Source organism: Pelodiscus sinensis, chromosome 31 (assembly GCF_049634645.1).
Source record: "Pelodiscus sinensis isolate JC-2024 chromosome 31, ASM4963464v1, whole genome shotgun sequence".
Taxonomy (NCBI): Eukaryota; Metazoa; Chordata; order Testudines; family Trionychidae; genus Pelodiscus; species Pelodiscus sinensis.
Genome location: NC_134741.1, coordinates 5,016,011 through 5,031,662, shown reverse-complemented (window position 1 = coordinate 5,031,662; position 15,652 = coordinate 5,016,011). Strand labels below are relative to the sequence as shown.

Sequence of the window (15,652 nt, the reverse complement as noted above, 5' to 3'; positions counted from 1 at the left end):
GAGAAGTATCCATCGAGGGATCGCTCCGTTTGTCCTCCCTTAAGGCTTTTCACTAGCCGCAAGGTTGAAGGTCACGGACATCGAACATCAATCGCCGCGTTGAATGTAATGTATACCCTTGTGTGTGTGGAACTCTTCTATCTTCTTCTTTTCCAGGGTTAGGGTGGGACTGTTGCTGAGTTGTATGCTGTTTGCTAATGTTTGGTCTTACATTTAAAATACATGGTTTGGCCCTAAATTCTTGTTGTTTGGTGATTTCTAAGCTGTTTCCCTGGTAATTAGATACAGAATACCAGGCCGAATCTGGCTTCTGTGGAAGGGCACCTTAGGCTTTGATTAAATTGCATAGCCCATAGCACAGCAATTGTTTACCCCAGCTCTCCGGGTAACAGTTTTATCTTTTGTTGAGTTTGCTGGTGTCCTCACAGTGGAAGCAGGATGGCAGCAAAGAGCAGGAGCAGTGTGTACTGGTGCAGGTGCCCTCTGGGTTTGATTTAGAGAGTCTTATCTAGACTTACTAAATCAAACTCTGGGAGATGGATTGCAGCAGAAATCTCCACCTGAGTGAAGACATGGCCTGATGCTGCAATTAGTTAGATGCTGACCAGGGCCGGCCTGAGCCATTCTAGTGCCCCGGGCATGTGGCACTGCCCCCCGGCTCACGGTCCATGTGAGGTTCCACCCTGGGTGCACAGTGCATATACAGCCCCTCCCCCTCCATGCGTGGAGCCTGTGGTAGCAGGATGCTCTTGTGCTGCACAGCCTGGCCCTGCCACCACCGCTGGTGTGCAACCCAGGGTCCCCTGGGGCAGGTTATACAAAGCTCCACTGCTGCATGGGGAAGGGCACTGCTGACAGGTGCTGTGGAGGTTAATGCAGCCCCAGCCCAGGGGCAGCTGCTGCAGCCTGCCAGGAGCCAGTGCCTGATGGCAGCTGCACCATTAGCTCACCCCTTAATCCAGTCCTCATGCCAACAGTAACAGCCCCACTGCTGGTAAATCACAGAGGCCCTTGCTGCCCGAGGAAGAGGTGTGGCCAAAATACAGACCTCGCTGTGAGCAGGATTTGAACCAGCACAGGGAAACCCTATTGGACTTCTAGTCCAACGCCTTAACCACTCAGCCATCACAGCTCTGGGCAAAGTGGGGCCAGGGAAACTGGTAAATAATTCCAGTGCACAGCCCTAATGTCACCTGCCATAGAATTCACACAGCAAACCCTTTCAACAGCTGTGCAGAGGAGTTCTGGCTGTTCTGGTCTTAGGCTGCCTTGGAGGTGAGTTCTGCTTCAAGGTCTTCTCTCCTCCTTGGTCTTCCTTTCCCTTTTCCTTCCTCTTCTCTTCTCTTCTCTTCTCTTCTCTTCTCTTCTCCCCTTTTCCTTCTTCTTGCTGGTCTCCTTCTTGGACCCCAGTTTATAAAGAGAAATTCAAGTACTGCTTAGTTCTACCTTAACCAATTATTTTAGTATAATTTCACTATCCAGTCGGCTAAGATCGAGCGCTTCCAGCCTATTGGAGACCCACGTCACAGGCACAAGCTCCCAGGGACCCCTCTGGCCCTTCCAGGGACACATCGCAGGAGCAAGCAAGTGGCAGCAAGTGCCGGGCACTGTCATGGTCTGGGCCAGAGATAAAGCTGTGGTCCAAGGAGGAGTCTCTGCAGGCCCTGCAGTCCAGGCGGAGGAATGCAGATATTTATGGCTGAATGGTTGACAGCCTTGCAAAGAAAGAAAGGCCACCTCCCCCCACCCCAGACCAAGTCAGACCCAAGGTCAAGAAATTGTGTCAGAGGTATGTGAGGACCTGTGAGCGCAGCTCCTGCTCTGGGGAAGCACCGCAGGACTGTGCATACTGTGAGGAACTGGACCTAGTCCTGGGGAACCCTGTCTCCAGGGACAGTTGTGGAGTCTGGGATGGAGACACCTGGGCAGCAGTAGCCGCAGCTTCAGGACAACAACCCTGCTCACCCAGCAGCTTCAGGATGAGGAGGAGGATTCCAGGAACGTTGTGACCCTCCCCCTGGAACCGGTCCCCCAGATGCAGGAGGCCTCCCAAATGTCTTCGGGCACCGGGGAGGGAACATCAGGTGAGTGTTGTGAGGTTGCAACACACAAAGGGCAGGCGGGAGCACAGGGGATGATGCGCTATCGTGACGTGTCATGCTGATCGTAGGTGGGGGGACACCACACATGTCTGACCCCATAGAGGGCCGTCCTCCCCCCACCATGTGTGCAAGACACCACCTGCTCCTGCAGAATGTGCTGCCAGCGGCTAATTTCCTAACACTGGATGCAAACAAGCAAGAGTACTGGGGGTGTATTTCAGTGGCAGAGTGTTTACAGGCAAAGTGGTCTCTGGTTCAACTCCAAGTGCCCCCTGAAAGGTTGATCAACTTTCCTGAAATGTTTGCCTCTCCAGTTGCATCATATTCTGGATTTCTGCTGTACAGAGATTCCTAAAATTACACCAAATCCCTAATGTGGTCCTGTGTCAATGTGCATAAACCAGGCAAACCCATCTCAACTGAAGCAATTTCAAATCTGCTGTGTGTCTTGTTTCTGTTTTTATTCCCATCAATTCAGCAAGGGTGTGATCTGAAGGTCTTTGGTCTACCTGGGCTGTGCTGTGCAGAAGAACAAGAATCACACCCAGTGGGGGAAGAATGGCCACAATCAATCTTCTGGAGTTTGATTTAGCAAGTCCAATTAAGACTCATTAAATCAAATTCAGAGGGTATCCCACCAGCTTCCAGTACTTCTGCTCTTTGCTCCCTTTGGGTTCCTGCAGTAGGGACATAGCCAGGCTCAACTGCTGGAGGCCAACTCTCGCTACATAGGGTATGTTTACACTTGCACCCTCTTTCCAAAAAGGGATGCAAATGTAAAGATTGAAAACTGTAAATGAAGCCACCAGGGACACATACAATGGGCCTGCAGAAAAATGAACCAGCTGAGCACTTTGCAGAGAACAGGCCATCGCCCTGCTGGGAGAGGCTCCATCATGCACAGACTCTGCGCAGGACCAGCCTGCTGGGAGGAGGCTCTGGCCATGGACTTTCCTCCCCTCTCTGTTACCTCCTGCACCTGGGGCTGAAAGGGACGTGGGCTGCAGGCTGGCCCTGCCCAGCTGCCTTCCCCAGTGGGAGCAGAAAATGCTCATGGAAGGGCTCACGCATTGTCCCCAATGCACTCGCCTGGGGGCCTGAATTCTTGCTGCCCCTGGGTGCACCCAAATGCCCTTCGGGGGGGGGGGGCAGGTTCCCCAGCTCACACCCCTCCTGTCACACAAAGCTTGCAAACGGGGTTGATTTTCCTGCATCTCCTCTTGCTGCTGCGCTAAAAGAAATCTTGAAACCAGCCCCGTCTCCTGTCACCGGAGAGATGGCCCTGTGCTGGGATATGAGAGAGTATCCCAGTGATGCTCCTCGCAGCCCAGGAGAAGAAGGGGGCTCTGGGTGGAAGGAACCCAAGTAAAACAGGTCCCATGGTGTCAAGGGCAGCGCTCAGGACTCTGCTGCTGCTGGCAGGGAAGAAGCTGGGAGGCAAGGTGCTGGCAGCAAGAGATTCCGGCTTCTCTTTGCCCTGGGTCTGCCGGCCACCAGCCACCTTGACCAACCCTCGAACCAGCTGGACTAGCCAGCCCATGTCACAGTGAGTCACCAGTGGCCCTGTCAGAGAAGAGCCATTGGCAGCTGCAGAGAGGGCCACTGTTGAGCTGTACTTTCGTAGGCCAGTTAGCTCAGCTGGTTAGAGCATGGTGCTAATAACGCCAAGGTCATGGGTTCAAGCCCCATGCTGGCCACAGGGGTGTTTAGGTTGGTCACTTCCCTTCCTTTAGCTGCCTGCTATGGACAGGGAAGCATAAAGAAACAAAAGGCTGAGAGCTTTTCAGGAAGCAGGGCAGAGATCTGGTAGGGGGAGGCTCCAGCCTGTACAGCTCCAGTGGCTAAAAGGGCCTGGGCCTGGCTTCCTGTCCCCAAAAGCAGGGGAACTGATGCCCAAACTCCTGCTGCTGCAGTGGCTACCTCAAGGCACCAGCTGGGGGGCAGGTTTTGGAGCCCAAGCCACATGGGGAGACTCAATATGACCGGGAGGCCTGGAGCGTGTGCGCCCTGCACAGAGGCTGCTGCTGGGGGCCTGCTTCAATGGCCCAGCAGCTCAAGTTCCTCTGAACCAGCTTCTCCCCCTGGAGCCACCCCCCAGCGCTGCTGAGGCCCCTGACATGAGGCAGTGGGACCATCAGAGGAAGGTGCCAGCCTGAGCCCTTCCTCCCAGCCTCCTCCCCCTCCCAGGGTCTTTCCCCAGCCCCTCCCCAGTTCTACATTCCCCACATAAAAACCAGAGAGTTCGTTCTTTCAACAGGGAAAAGTCCTGTTTGTGTTACCAACAAGGGGAAGGGGAGGGGGAGAGGGAAGTGGATGTGTTGGGGTATGTTGAGGTTGGGAGGGAGGCACAGAAGGCAAAAAATGAGGAGTAATGTTAGTTAGTCGGAACCAAGGGGCTGGGTTTGAACTACTGCAGAAAAAAGGACTCTGCCCTTGGAGCTGCCCTGTCCTCTCCAGAGCCAGAGCCTCCTCTCTAGAGCCCTTAGACTGGCACTGGGGAGTCCTGAATCCAGGCAGTGCCCAGCAAAGGGGGAGGGGTTAGGGTTAGCCCCATGCTAGGTGTCAGCTGCTGTAACATGTGGGAAGAAGATTGACTAGGGACATGTTTTGGGAAAGTTGCAGCTGGTTTCCCTTACTTGGAATTAAACCCAAGCCACAGGAGTGAGAGTGCTGGATCCTAACCACTAGACCATCAGGGACACATAAAACAAGTTACCTACACTAGCCTTTCACAGGCCATTTTCTGTCCACTTCAGGATGCGGAGGGTCCATTCTCCCTTGCCCAGAGGGGACAAGAACAGCCAAATAGAACATCAAAGCAGCCAGACTGGGCCGGGCCAGTTGTCCAACTAGCCCAGGATCCTGTCTCACAACAGCAGCCAATTGCATTGTCCGGAGGGAATCCTCAGGACAGACAGTTATTAAGTGATGCCTCCATTCCCAGCTTCAGGTATACATCAGCTAGGGACACTTGCCCTGTCCATTCTGGTGAAATGCCATTGATTGACCTTTCCTGCATTAAATTATCCAGTTCTGTTTTGGACCTTCTTGTAGATTTCACCTTCGCAACATCCTCTGGCAAGGAGTTCCAGTGGGCGCAAAAATGCTTCCTCTTTAACTCGGTTACTTACCAGTTTCATTCTGTCACCCTGGTTCTTAAGTAGGCGAAAAAATAATTTCTTATTTGCTTTTGGCACCCCTGTCATCATTACATAAACCCCTGTCCCATCGCCCCTTGCTTGTCCCTTTCCCAAGCTGAGAAGAAGAAGTTCCATGAGCTCCTGGGAGCTGCTTTCCAAAGAAGAGGCATTTCCAGCAGAGAAGATGTCAAGCCCAATCCCCCTACACAAAGCCCCAGGAAATACCAATGGAGATTGGGAAAGCTCCCTCTCGGGCAGCGCTACGGAATGTATCCGGCTGGCCATTGGGGTGACTAACGCCATCAACAGACGAGTCCCCGTGAGACTTCTCAGCCCAAGTACAGAGACTGTGGAATCTCCCACTCCCAGCCCAGTGGCAGAGGGGCAGCGCCCTGAGGAGGCGGGTCCTGAGGCAGCGGAGACTGTTGAAGGGAACAGAGACAAGGGAGACGTGAGGTGAGAAGAAGGGGAACAAGTCGCCTTAAGTGAGACGTGGTGGGAAACTGCCGGTTCCGGTGCAAGCCGAGCTCCAAGGGCTGGTTCCTGCCCCAGTGGCTCCTTGCAGGGCCTGGCTTGACATGCACCAAGAAGTGCCATGTGTGGCCAGGAGAGTGGGTGGGGAGAACGGAAGGTGTTGGAGCAAGCTGGGGCTGCTGGGTCTTGGGTGATCTGGGCATTGGGGGGAACCTTACCTGGTTTTGAGTCCCCTTGCAGCAAAGGCCACAGACGTCCCAGAGGCTGGAGGTGCTGCCATTGGCCTTGGCCTATGTGGTTGCAATGCCCTGGTCCCTGCCAAGGCACCACTGAGGAGCCTCAACCCCAGCGGCACCTCCTCCCATCTCAGCCTAACCTGCCTAGGGCTATGTCTACACTCGCGGCTTTTTGCGTGAGTAATATGTAAATGAGGCTAAGCATGGAATATCGCTGAGCATCATTTACATACCTAATGAGCCACCATTTGTTTCAGAAGAGGCTCTTGTGCCAGAAGGAGCATCTACACTGCCCCTTCTGGCACAAGAAAAACCCTCTTGTGCAATGCCGTTCTTCCTGAAAAGTAATAGATGTAACGGCATTGCACAAAAGCGTTTTTCTTGCGCAAGAAGGGGCAGCGTAGACAGCTCCTTCTTGCGCAAGAGCCTCTTCCGCAATTTCTGCTGAGATGTGTTTTAGTAGTTAAATTCCTGGATTGCCCTTGCTCATTAAAACTGCTGTCATATGGTTGGAAATGGGGAAAATATTGCATTTTATTAACAGCAGCAGAACTGATTTACATAGGGCCTGTGTGTTGTGTAGTCTTGCCTTAATCTTTGTATTCATGCCCATCAGTGTGAAAGAAGATATTTGCATATATTTTTGCATATTCAGGCAACTGTGTATAATTCCCTGTAATATTATCACTCTCCTATAACTTTGTATTAACATCTCCTTTTAGATATATCTCTAAGGCTATGTCTACACTCGCGGTTTCTTGCGCAAGAACATCTTGCGCAAGGGTTCTTGTGAAACAAGTCGTGCGCAAGAAAACGTCCACACTTCCACATGCACGCTGTGCTTTTGTGCAAGAGCTCTCATGGCAGTGTGGACGCTCTCTTGTGCAAGACAGGGGTGAGGATGTGGAAGGTAGAGAAGTCAGGGCACAGGATTCGGGATGGGGGGAGTCTTGGGGTTGGGACTGTGTTTGTGTGTCGAGGGGATCCCTCTGCTCTGGGCTCCCTGAACCCTTTAACACTCAAGGGCTTTCTCTGCAGCGCACTTGGTGCCGTGAGAACAAAGCTTGGAAAGGGGGTTGATTTTCCTCCATCTCCCCTTGCTGCTGCGCTAAAAGAAATCCTGAAACGGGCCTCTTTACCTGTCACTGGAGAGATGGTCCTGTGATGAGGGAATGCTGTAACATAGAGCCTGGCTAGCTCAGATGGCAGAGCATGAGGCTTTTAATCTCAGGGTCATGGATTCAAGCCCCATACTAGGTGGTGCCCTTCTTTAACTCACATTCTAAGTCTACAAGCAATTCACTTTCAGCTTTCACCAGGGTTCTAGAAAGAAAAAGTCTAGTCCTGGGGTCCAGCTTTAGTAGAACCAGAGAGAGGGGAACAAGCTGCATTTTCTTTCTTCTGAGGAGAAGGGAAGAGGATTTTCTTCTCTTCAGTTCTCGCCACATCAGCCCAGGGAGGAGAAAAAATAACCCTCCACCCGCTGATTGTCCCCCGTCAGCTTCTGTAGCTTCACCTCCTTCCACAGCAGCTCCAGCTTTGAGCTACAAATCTCTGTGTGTAGCCATATGGAATACTGAGTTTTCAGGCTGGCCTCTGCACTTCTGGCTTCCCTCCTTCTGCTTCATCCTTCTGGCTATGACTACACGGCACCTTTATTTTGGAAAAAGCTGGTCTTGAATAGTTATTACAAAATATCTTATTTCAAACTAGCACGTCTACACTGCAGGGAAACCTCAGCATAGTCTGAGGCAGGCTCCCCAGTGTAGACGAGCTACCTCGATTTAGAGCCCCTGGAAGAATAACTTAGAATGGCCCTGGGGAGGGGCTAGTTCAAACTAGCAGCAGTGGCGCAGCTACACAGGCCTTTTTTAAAATAGCTAATTTGGAACAGGCATTATTCTTTGTAGAACGAGGTTTGCAGAAGTCGAAACAAGCCATCTGTTACTTCAGAATTATTTCAAAATAACGGAATTGCTGTGTAGACTCTTGCAGTGGAATAACGGCCATTGTTCCAAAAGAACTTGTGTGTGGACAGAACCTGCGCAGCCCAAGAAATGTGATTGGCAGCTTGTACCCACAATCTTTTTGTCAATTGCAGTGGAGAGCTCTGAAGACATGGACCCAAGGCAACCACCTTGATTGCCTTCTGCTAAGGCCAGGCCGGAGGGAAAACAATCACTCCTTCAAGCTGGAGTTGAACCAGCAACCTAAGGATCACTTGCCAAGCACACACACTACAGTCCCCTACTCTGCCAGCTGAGCTATCGAAGGGAGCCTGACTAAGGGTGGCTAGTCTAGGTTGTCCCTTCTATAAGTCTTGGGGCACGTGCTCCTCCCAGTATACGGCATTGCTGATGAGGGGCAGAGGCGCACAGGTGCTGTCACAAGTGTTGTACCAATAAAAGCAAGCAGGATCTTATGAGGGGGATAAGGCAAAAAGCCACATTTATTGTAAAGATAAGAATAAGGAATAAAGAAAAGATAGAAGCAAACAACGTTGTTTAACTACTTATTCCTATCACTACTTAACCCTTATACAATTGTATATATATATATATATATAAACATTCATTCAATCATTCATCCATTCATTCAGGTTCTGTGTAGTTGTTATAGTTACCAGCCTGGAAGTTGCTTGTGACAGAATACTGGCCAGGTATTCTGTACACAAGTGATGGGAGTGGGGAGCGAAGTCCTGATCAGATGTGCATCTGAAGCTCCTGGTGGGCTGGCAGCAGAACCTTGGACTCTGACTCCATAGTCTTTTAGTCCCGTTCTTATAGGAATTTCTTCCTATGCCAGTAGATGGGAATTGCTGCATCACGTTCAGGGTCGCTGTCAGGTGCTCATCAGTGATCTCATAGGGTGGGCCTCCAGTACTTGGTTTTCTCCACTTGACACCTTTTGGTTGCACTGGCACCTGACGCCTTCTTCAGCCCTTTGTTGCTGCATTTTCAGGCTGGCACCTCTCAGAACCATTCATTCATCGTCCAAGCAATCTCTCTCTCTTACATACATTCCCTAATTAATGTTTCCCATACAGTATTTTGTATAATAATAACTTTACATATACAAGAGTTGTAGTTACAAAAAGTCACAAGTTTCTGGGTGGCATTTCTTAAAACATTCTCTCTCTGAGTGCTGAGTTACTGTTATAGTTACAATGTTTCACTTTGCGATTAGGGTTAATTGCTTCACAATGCTTTGAAGAGAATGGGCGTTAACTGTGTAACAATAAGTTTGAGCGTGTCCTGGGTCACAGAGAGGGGAGCTGTTTCTGGCGACATAGTATTATATTTTTAACAGTTTTCAGTTACAAGACCTAATATTACATTCCTAACAAATTATATTCTAGAGGGGCAATAATTATAAATCTAAACATTTAACAATCTTAACAAATAATAATAATAATAATAAATCTAAACACTTTAAGTTGTGGGGAACAAATTATGGGGAGTCACTTCCACTTGAGGGAATCATTTTTAACACATTTATATGTTATCCCTACACAGGTACTTCACATGCAGATGGACCTCTTGAGTGAAACCTGAGCTAGATCCATCCATGTCACAGCAAAAGGAAGAAAGTTGGGTTCTTCTCATGTGTCTTCTTTGTTCCAGAGTCTCTAGGGGTGCGGTCAGAGCAGGTCCACAAAAAAAAAAAAAAAACACTTGAATGAACTTCGGTCCAGAAACACACAGAAACACCCCTGAGGGTTTGCTTGCCTCTACTTAAATGTTGACAAAAAATTTGTTGCTAAGTCCTTGGCCAACTCTGGTTGCTGTGGGGTTAAGAAATTTTCTCTTGTTAATTCTGTGCCCTCAGGAAGGGAGCAAATTGAAGAAGGCCAGGTCCCCTCATTGGGGCTCTAACCCAAACCCTAGGACCAAGGGATTTACAAGCCAGCTGATTAATGTTTGTTGCATTTCTCCCTCCCCACATCTGGGCCAACCTGCAAAGGCCACTCTATAGCCCCAGCGGCTAGGGGAGATGTGCATGTTAGAGACTCTGCCAACTGAGCTGTAGCTTTCTGTGCCCAGGGAGCCAGACACCCCCAGGGCTGGAGGGAAATGGGGATTGGCTGCACTTTGGGAGTCAACGATATTGTCTGGGACCATGCAATAGAACAGTTTCACCAGCTTTCCTGAGGAGGGCACCATGGCTCAGTTGGCTAAAGCACCTGTTTAGTAAACAGGAGATCCTGGGTTCAACTCCCAGTGGTGCCTTTTGACACCCTTTAATCACATTTTCCTATGTGTTTCTGGGACAGAGAAGAGGCCTCCCCTGGCTACCCATGGAACTGCTGCTTCAGGAAAAGGCTGACTGGGGAGGAGTGTCGGGAAGACAGAAACCACAAGTGAGAAGCACCTGCTGCCCACAGACCCTGACTCTCCATGGCTGCAGGACCTGCAGAGGTTGCACCCTCAGGCTTTCTAGGTGCTGACCCCACTCAGGGAATCACAAGGGCATGTGGTGCTGGCTCTCCTGTCCCAGCAATTGCAGTCAGAGCCAAGCCTTGCCAGTGCCAGTCACAGCAGCCTCTGCATCCGCTCCAGGCTTGTGGTTTCCTTCTTCCCAATGTTCCTCCCCAATCAGCCTTTTCCTGAACCAGCAGCTCCATGGGTGGCCAGGGGAGGCCTCTTCTGGGTCCCAGGAGGACCTAGGAAAATGTGAGCTGTCACCTGGGAAACGTTCCTGGCTTTAGGCAACGTGTCCTGTCTAGGGCTTCATCAGCCTGGGAGCAAAGGGCAGGCAGCATCCCCCATGATGCAGAGAGGCAGGTCCACATCTCCGGCCCTGAGGGTGCAGCCAGGGGAAAAGTACTGGGGAGCATCTATGCCGGCATCACGCGCCTTCTCCGAGAACGGACCCACGTCCTGAAAGGGAGAGAAAGTGGCCTGGGATGACTAGTGTAGCTGAGCCAACACTGCAGGTTTGTGTCTGTTGAGTGGCTAGGATTGAGCACTTCCACTGCTGCGGCCGGGGTTGGGCTCCCAGTCAGGGGAAATAGCCTCCTCTATATTCATGAATTCTGCCAAGTCTTTGCTCTTTCCGCATGGGAAGAGAGGGGCTGGGGTGCCAGAGGCAGGCTCTGGCTGGGAGACTCACCTGATTGAGCCCTGGCCAACACCCCAGCACATTTCCCAGGTAGCTCCTTTCCTGCACAGGCTGCAGGTGTCAGGTGCCTGGGGAAATAAGAGCCTGAGTGGAGGAGGGGGGAGGGCTTCATGCAGGCAGCTGCCATTGACATTGGAAACAGTCCAGAAAAGCACGACAAAAATTATGAAAGTTTGAATCAGCTGCCATAGTTAGTATAAACAATTAGTAACACACATACTAAATGAAAGCGAATATGCTACAAGTCACAGCTGGAGAGATCTCTGAAAACATCCACTCCATGTGCAGCCACAAATGTGATGTTAGAAATTATTTTAAAAGGCCTTGACAAGAAGACAGTGACTATCATATTACATCTCTATAAATCCACGCGGTGCCCACAACTTGAGCACTGACTGGAAATGTGGTTGCCTTATCCCCTGCCCCCCAAAAAACCATACCTTGGCATTGGAAACTTCAGAAAAGCACAAGAAAAATGATGAAAGGTTTGGATCAGCTGCCACATGAGGAGAGACTGGGACTTTTCTCCTTAGAAAAATGGAGACAAGGGGAGATAAGATAGAGGTCTATACATCATGGCTGTTGTTGAGACTGTAAATAAGGAAAGGTATTTTTCTTGTTCCCATAATAGAAGAACTAAGGGTGCGCCATGATATTAGCAGGTTGAAAACAAACAAAAGGAAGAATTTCTTCACACAAGCGCAGTCAACCTGTGGAACTCCTTGCCAGCGGATGTTGTGAAGACCAGGACTATAAGGGCATGTCTATACTTGGAAACTATTTTGAAATTGCTTAAAAATCAACTGAATAACTTACAGTCTAAGAAAACAGAAATAGTGTGTCCTTCGTATGGGGAAGCCTCAGAATTAGTCCTAGGCAGGCTCTGTTACTGTTCCTTTCTGGGGGCATGGAATTAAAAACAGAGTTGCAAGGCTGGGAGCAGCTGAAGCCAAGAGCTCTGTTCTCCTGTGTCAACAACCTCTGAGGTGTCATGAAATCCCCTTTCTAGTTTCTATCCCTGAAATATGATCATCTTTATGATGTAATTCCTGCCTCTTGGTTCAGCTTTGAACTCTGACTGCAGATGTTTGCTTACCAGAGATGGAGAGATGCCAAAACAGACTATGCCATATTGGCAAAGGTTTCTGCCAAAGCCCGGGATTGAACCAGGGACCTTTAGATCTTCAGTCTAATGCTCTCCCAACTGAGCTACTTTGGCAACTGCCTCAAAGAAACTGAGCAAATATCCAAAATAGCAGCAAAAGTTGAGGAACAAAAGAAAAAAACAGCTGGGTCACCTCATTTCCCCCCCCCCTGAAATTTCTTCATGCCTACTCCGGGGGGCATCCCCCGCCCCAGTTTGGGAACCCAGGCCTTGCAGTGAACGCTGGGGGAGCTGGGATTCCACCCCAGAGGATGGGATAAGTGAAAATTCCCACTGCACATATTATGGCTTCATCAGAGTGAATGCTGGGTGGCTAGGGTCCTGTTGCACATCTTCCCCACCCCGTCAGCAGCCGCAGCCCCTTTCAGCCACTGGGTCAGCCCAGGAAAAGAAGTGGGAAATGGGACAAAGTAGCTTGTCTCTGTTCATGAGCTTCTCCAATGGCTGAAGGCAAGAGGAGAAAATGGGCAACAAAGACCCTCCACTGAACTGGAAACACAGCATTCACTGGAAGGGGCCAGAGCAGCAGGGAGTAGAAACCATTACTCCAGGGGAGGTTTGAACACACAACCTCAGCACTTCTCCCACAAGTACTGCCTTATAAGTACTGTGCCCAGGCCTTTTGCCCCACTGAAGCAGCTACTATAGCTGTAGGAGCTTTGCACTTGCAGGATCTCTGGGTGCTGACCCCCCACCCACAGGAGGGAATCACAAGGGCATGTGGTGCTGGCTTTTCTGTCCCAGCAATTGCAGCAAGAGCCCTGCCTTGCCAGTACCAGTCACAGTAGCCTCTGTACCCGCTCCAGGCTTGTGGTTTCCTTCTTCCCAATGTTCCTCCCCAATCAGCTTTTTCCTGAACCAGCAGTTCCATGGGTGGCCAGGGGAGGACTCCTCTGTGTCCCAGGAAGACATAAGAAAATGTGAGCAAAGGCTACACCAAGGTACCACTGGGAGTTGAACCAAAGAACTCCTGTTTACTAGACAAACACTTGACTCCCATGCTAGACAATGTCCTCCCGTTAGTTACATGGCATTCAGTCTTAGCTTTCTCCAGCTCTCAGGTAGGAAAAGTCTCTGATTTCTCTAGTAGGAGGGAGGACACTAACTGACATCTCCAGCCTCATAGGAGAACAAAAGCAAATTTCCCCCAACAAAGAAAGGGGAGGGAAAAAAAATACTTCAGTATCTGATTAGTCCCCTTCAGCACTCTGTAGCTTCCTGTCCTTCAGCATCAGCTCTGTGATGGGACAATAAGAGCATGTCTACACTGGAGTGTTATTTGGAAATAAAGTGCCTGTCTACACAGCAAGCTGCTATTTCAAATTAAGTACAAATTGGCAGACTTCCTACTCTGACTCCAGTAACCCCCATTTCATGAAGAGTAGGGAAAGGTCTCTTCCTGCCAAAAGCCAAGTTAAGCTACTTCAAATACACAACTTCAGCTACTTATTTGTGTATCTCAGTTTGACTTTTGCCCTGAAGTGTAAACATGCCCTAAATGAGCTACTAGTTAAGAAGCTGGCAAAGGATCCCTTCCCATGGTATTATAGTGCCAGGGAAGGGTACACACCTGGGCAGAAAGCAAAGCAGCTGGGCTGAGAGAGAGAGACAGGAGTGGGCCTGAGGGAGCAGAGAAGGAATTGAATGGAGAAAAAGGGGGGCTCTTTCCACCTGGGTTTGACACAGACCATTTGCATGGCAGACAAATGGGATAACACCACAGAGCAGAAACAACAGGACAGAGGAAATTTTTAAATGAAAGCTTCAAACCCCCACTTGCAGGAACCGTTTACATCCATCGACATTTACAAAATGCTTCCCCACAAACATCTCTCCAGCTTCTGTGTCTCTGGGAAAGATTTCTGCCAAGTCTGGTCCCAGCCCAGTGGTCAGAGCTCCCTGAGAAACAGGACACCCTCACTCCCAGCCCTGTCCCCGCCCAGGTGAGGAAGGGGAAATTAGCCACTGGCTGCTGTCCCCTGGGTCAACAGACAAGTGGGTTGACTGTTCTCAGGGACACCACAGCAATATCCCTGCTTCCCCCTCGGAGGGGGTTTCCTCAGGGTCAGAACAAGCCATTCCGGTGCCCTGGGCAGAAAGCTTAATTGCACCCTAGGTTGGGGAAGGGCGCATGCATGGCCCAGCCCCCGCCTGGAACGTGGGAGAAGGCGCACCGAGCTGGCAGCAAGGCACATGCCTCCTGCTGCCTGGCCACTACCACTGGTGCTCAGCCTGGTGCCGCCGGGAGCAGGCCGAGCAGGGTCCCGCAGCCGCGGGTGGAAGGGTGCTTCTGGCCAGCGCTGCAGGGGTTAACGCGGCCCCTGCCTTGGGTGGTCACTGCAGGGTGGCTGGTGGGAGCTGCTGCAGCTTGTGATACAGACACGTGGTGCCTGATGGCAGTTATCAGCTGTAAGGGGCACACAGCACCCCTTATATCAGGCACCCCGGGCAGCTGCACGGCTAGCCCATGCCTTAATGCGGCCCTGGGTTTCCTGCATAGAACGACCGAAGCCCCACAGATCAGGAGAGGGGTTCCCAGCTGGGGATCTCCGGCAGCAGCAATGGGGTGGTAGGAGTCAGTTACTGCAGAACAAAGGACACCAGGGCTATGTCTACATTTGTGGATTCTTAGCAAGTACAGCCGTTCTTGGCAAGAATCCATAGAGCGCCCACACTGCCCGTCTGCTCTTGCTCAAGGAAAGTTACAGTATGGCGTGGTAAGAGAGGGCTTCTTGCGCAAGAGCTACGCTCTTTTTTAACAGGTGTAAGCCCTCTTGCGCAGGAGCTCTTACGCAAGAGGGCAGTGTGGATGCTCGGCAGGGATTTCTTCCGGAAGAAAGCCCTATGGCTAAAATGGCCATCAAAGCTTTCTTGCGCAAGAGAGCGCCTACACTGCCATGGGCGCTCTTGCACAAAAGCACAGAGCACACAGGGCAGTGTGGACATTTTCTTGCGCAAGAAGGCATGAGTGTAGACATAGCTCACGAGTGGGACAAACTAACCGTCTGCTTTATTGGCAAAGGAGAAACAAAGACAAACCCCACCCCGCTCTGCCTGGCACTTTGCACCCCCAGCCAGGGCCAGATTAAGGCATGGGTGCCAACCTATGGAAGCACCTGATTGAAGTGGTAAGGGACGCCACATCAGGTGCCCCCATAGGTTGCCACCATGGGGCGGAAGCGTGCATGCAGCACGCGCCCGCTGCCCAGGGTGCAAGAATGGCTCGGGCCGGCCCTGCCCCCAGCCCAACTCTTCCAAGCACCCCTAGAGAGCAGCACGCACACATGGGGGGCTGGAAAGTGGAGAGACTACCACTCAAAAGGAATCACTCTGGATAGGTCTGCACTGAGATAGCAGCCCGGTGGCCAGGCTGTAGCTGGTCCAGCTCAGCTGTACCTGGCCTGGAGGGCTTTG

The 15,652-nt window shown here is 50.9% G+C and overlaps 1 long non-coding RNA gene and 5 other non-coding genes across 6 annotated transcripts in view; 3 read left to right on the top strand and 3 right to left on the bottom strand.

Moving 5' to 3' along the window:
* Nucleotides 1-15,652, top strand: part of LOC142821651 (uncharacterized) — a 262,426-nt gene that overhangs the window by 186,055 nt on the left and 60,719 nt on the right. The window lies entirely within an intron of this gene.
* TRNAS-AGA (transfer RNA serine (anticodon AGA)) lies at nucleotides 1,051-1,132 on the bottom strand. Its single transcript has one exon. It is a non-coding gene; the product is annotated as a tRNA-Ser (tRNA).
* On the top strand, nucleotides 3,726-3,799 carry TRNAI-AAU (transfer RNA isoleucine (anticodon AAU)). Its single transcript has one exon. It is a non-coding gene; the product is annotated as a tRNA-Ile (tRNA).
* Nucleotides 8,135-8,226, bottom strand: TRNAY-GUA (transfer RNA tyrosine (anticodon GUA)). Its single transcript is given in 2 exon segments — nucleotides 8,135-8,170; nucleotides 8,190-8,226. It is a non-coding gene; the product is annotated as a tRNA-Tyr (tRNA).
* Nucleotides 10,108-10,181, top strand: TRNAT-AGU (transfer RNA threonine (anticodon AGU)). Its single transcript has one exon. It is a non-coding gene; the product is annotated as a tRNA-Thr (tRNA).
* TRNAF-GAA (transfer RNA phenylalanine (anticodon GAA)) lies at nucleotides 12,220-12,292 on the bottom strand. The gene has a single exon. It is a non-coding gene; the product is annotated as a tRNA-Phe (tRNA).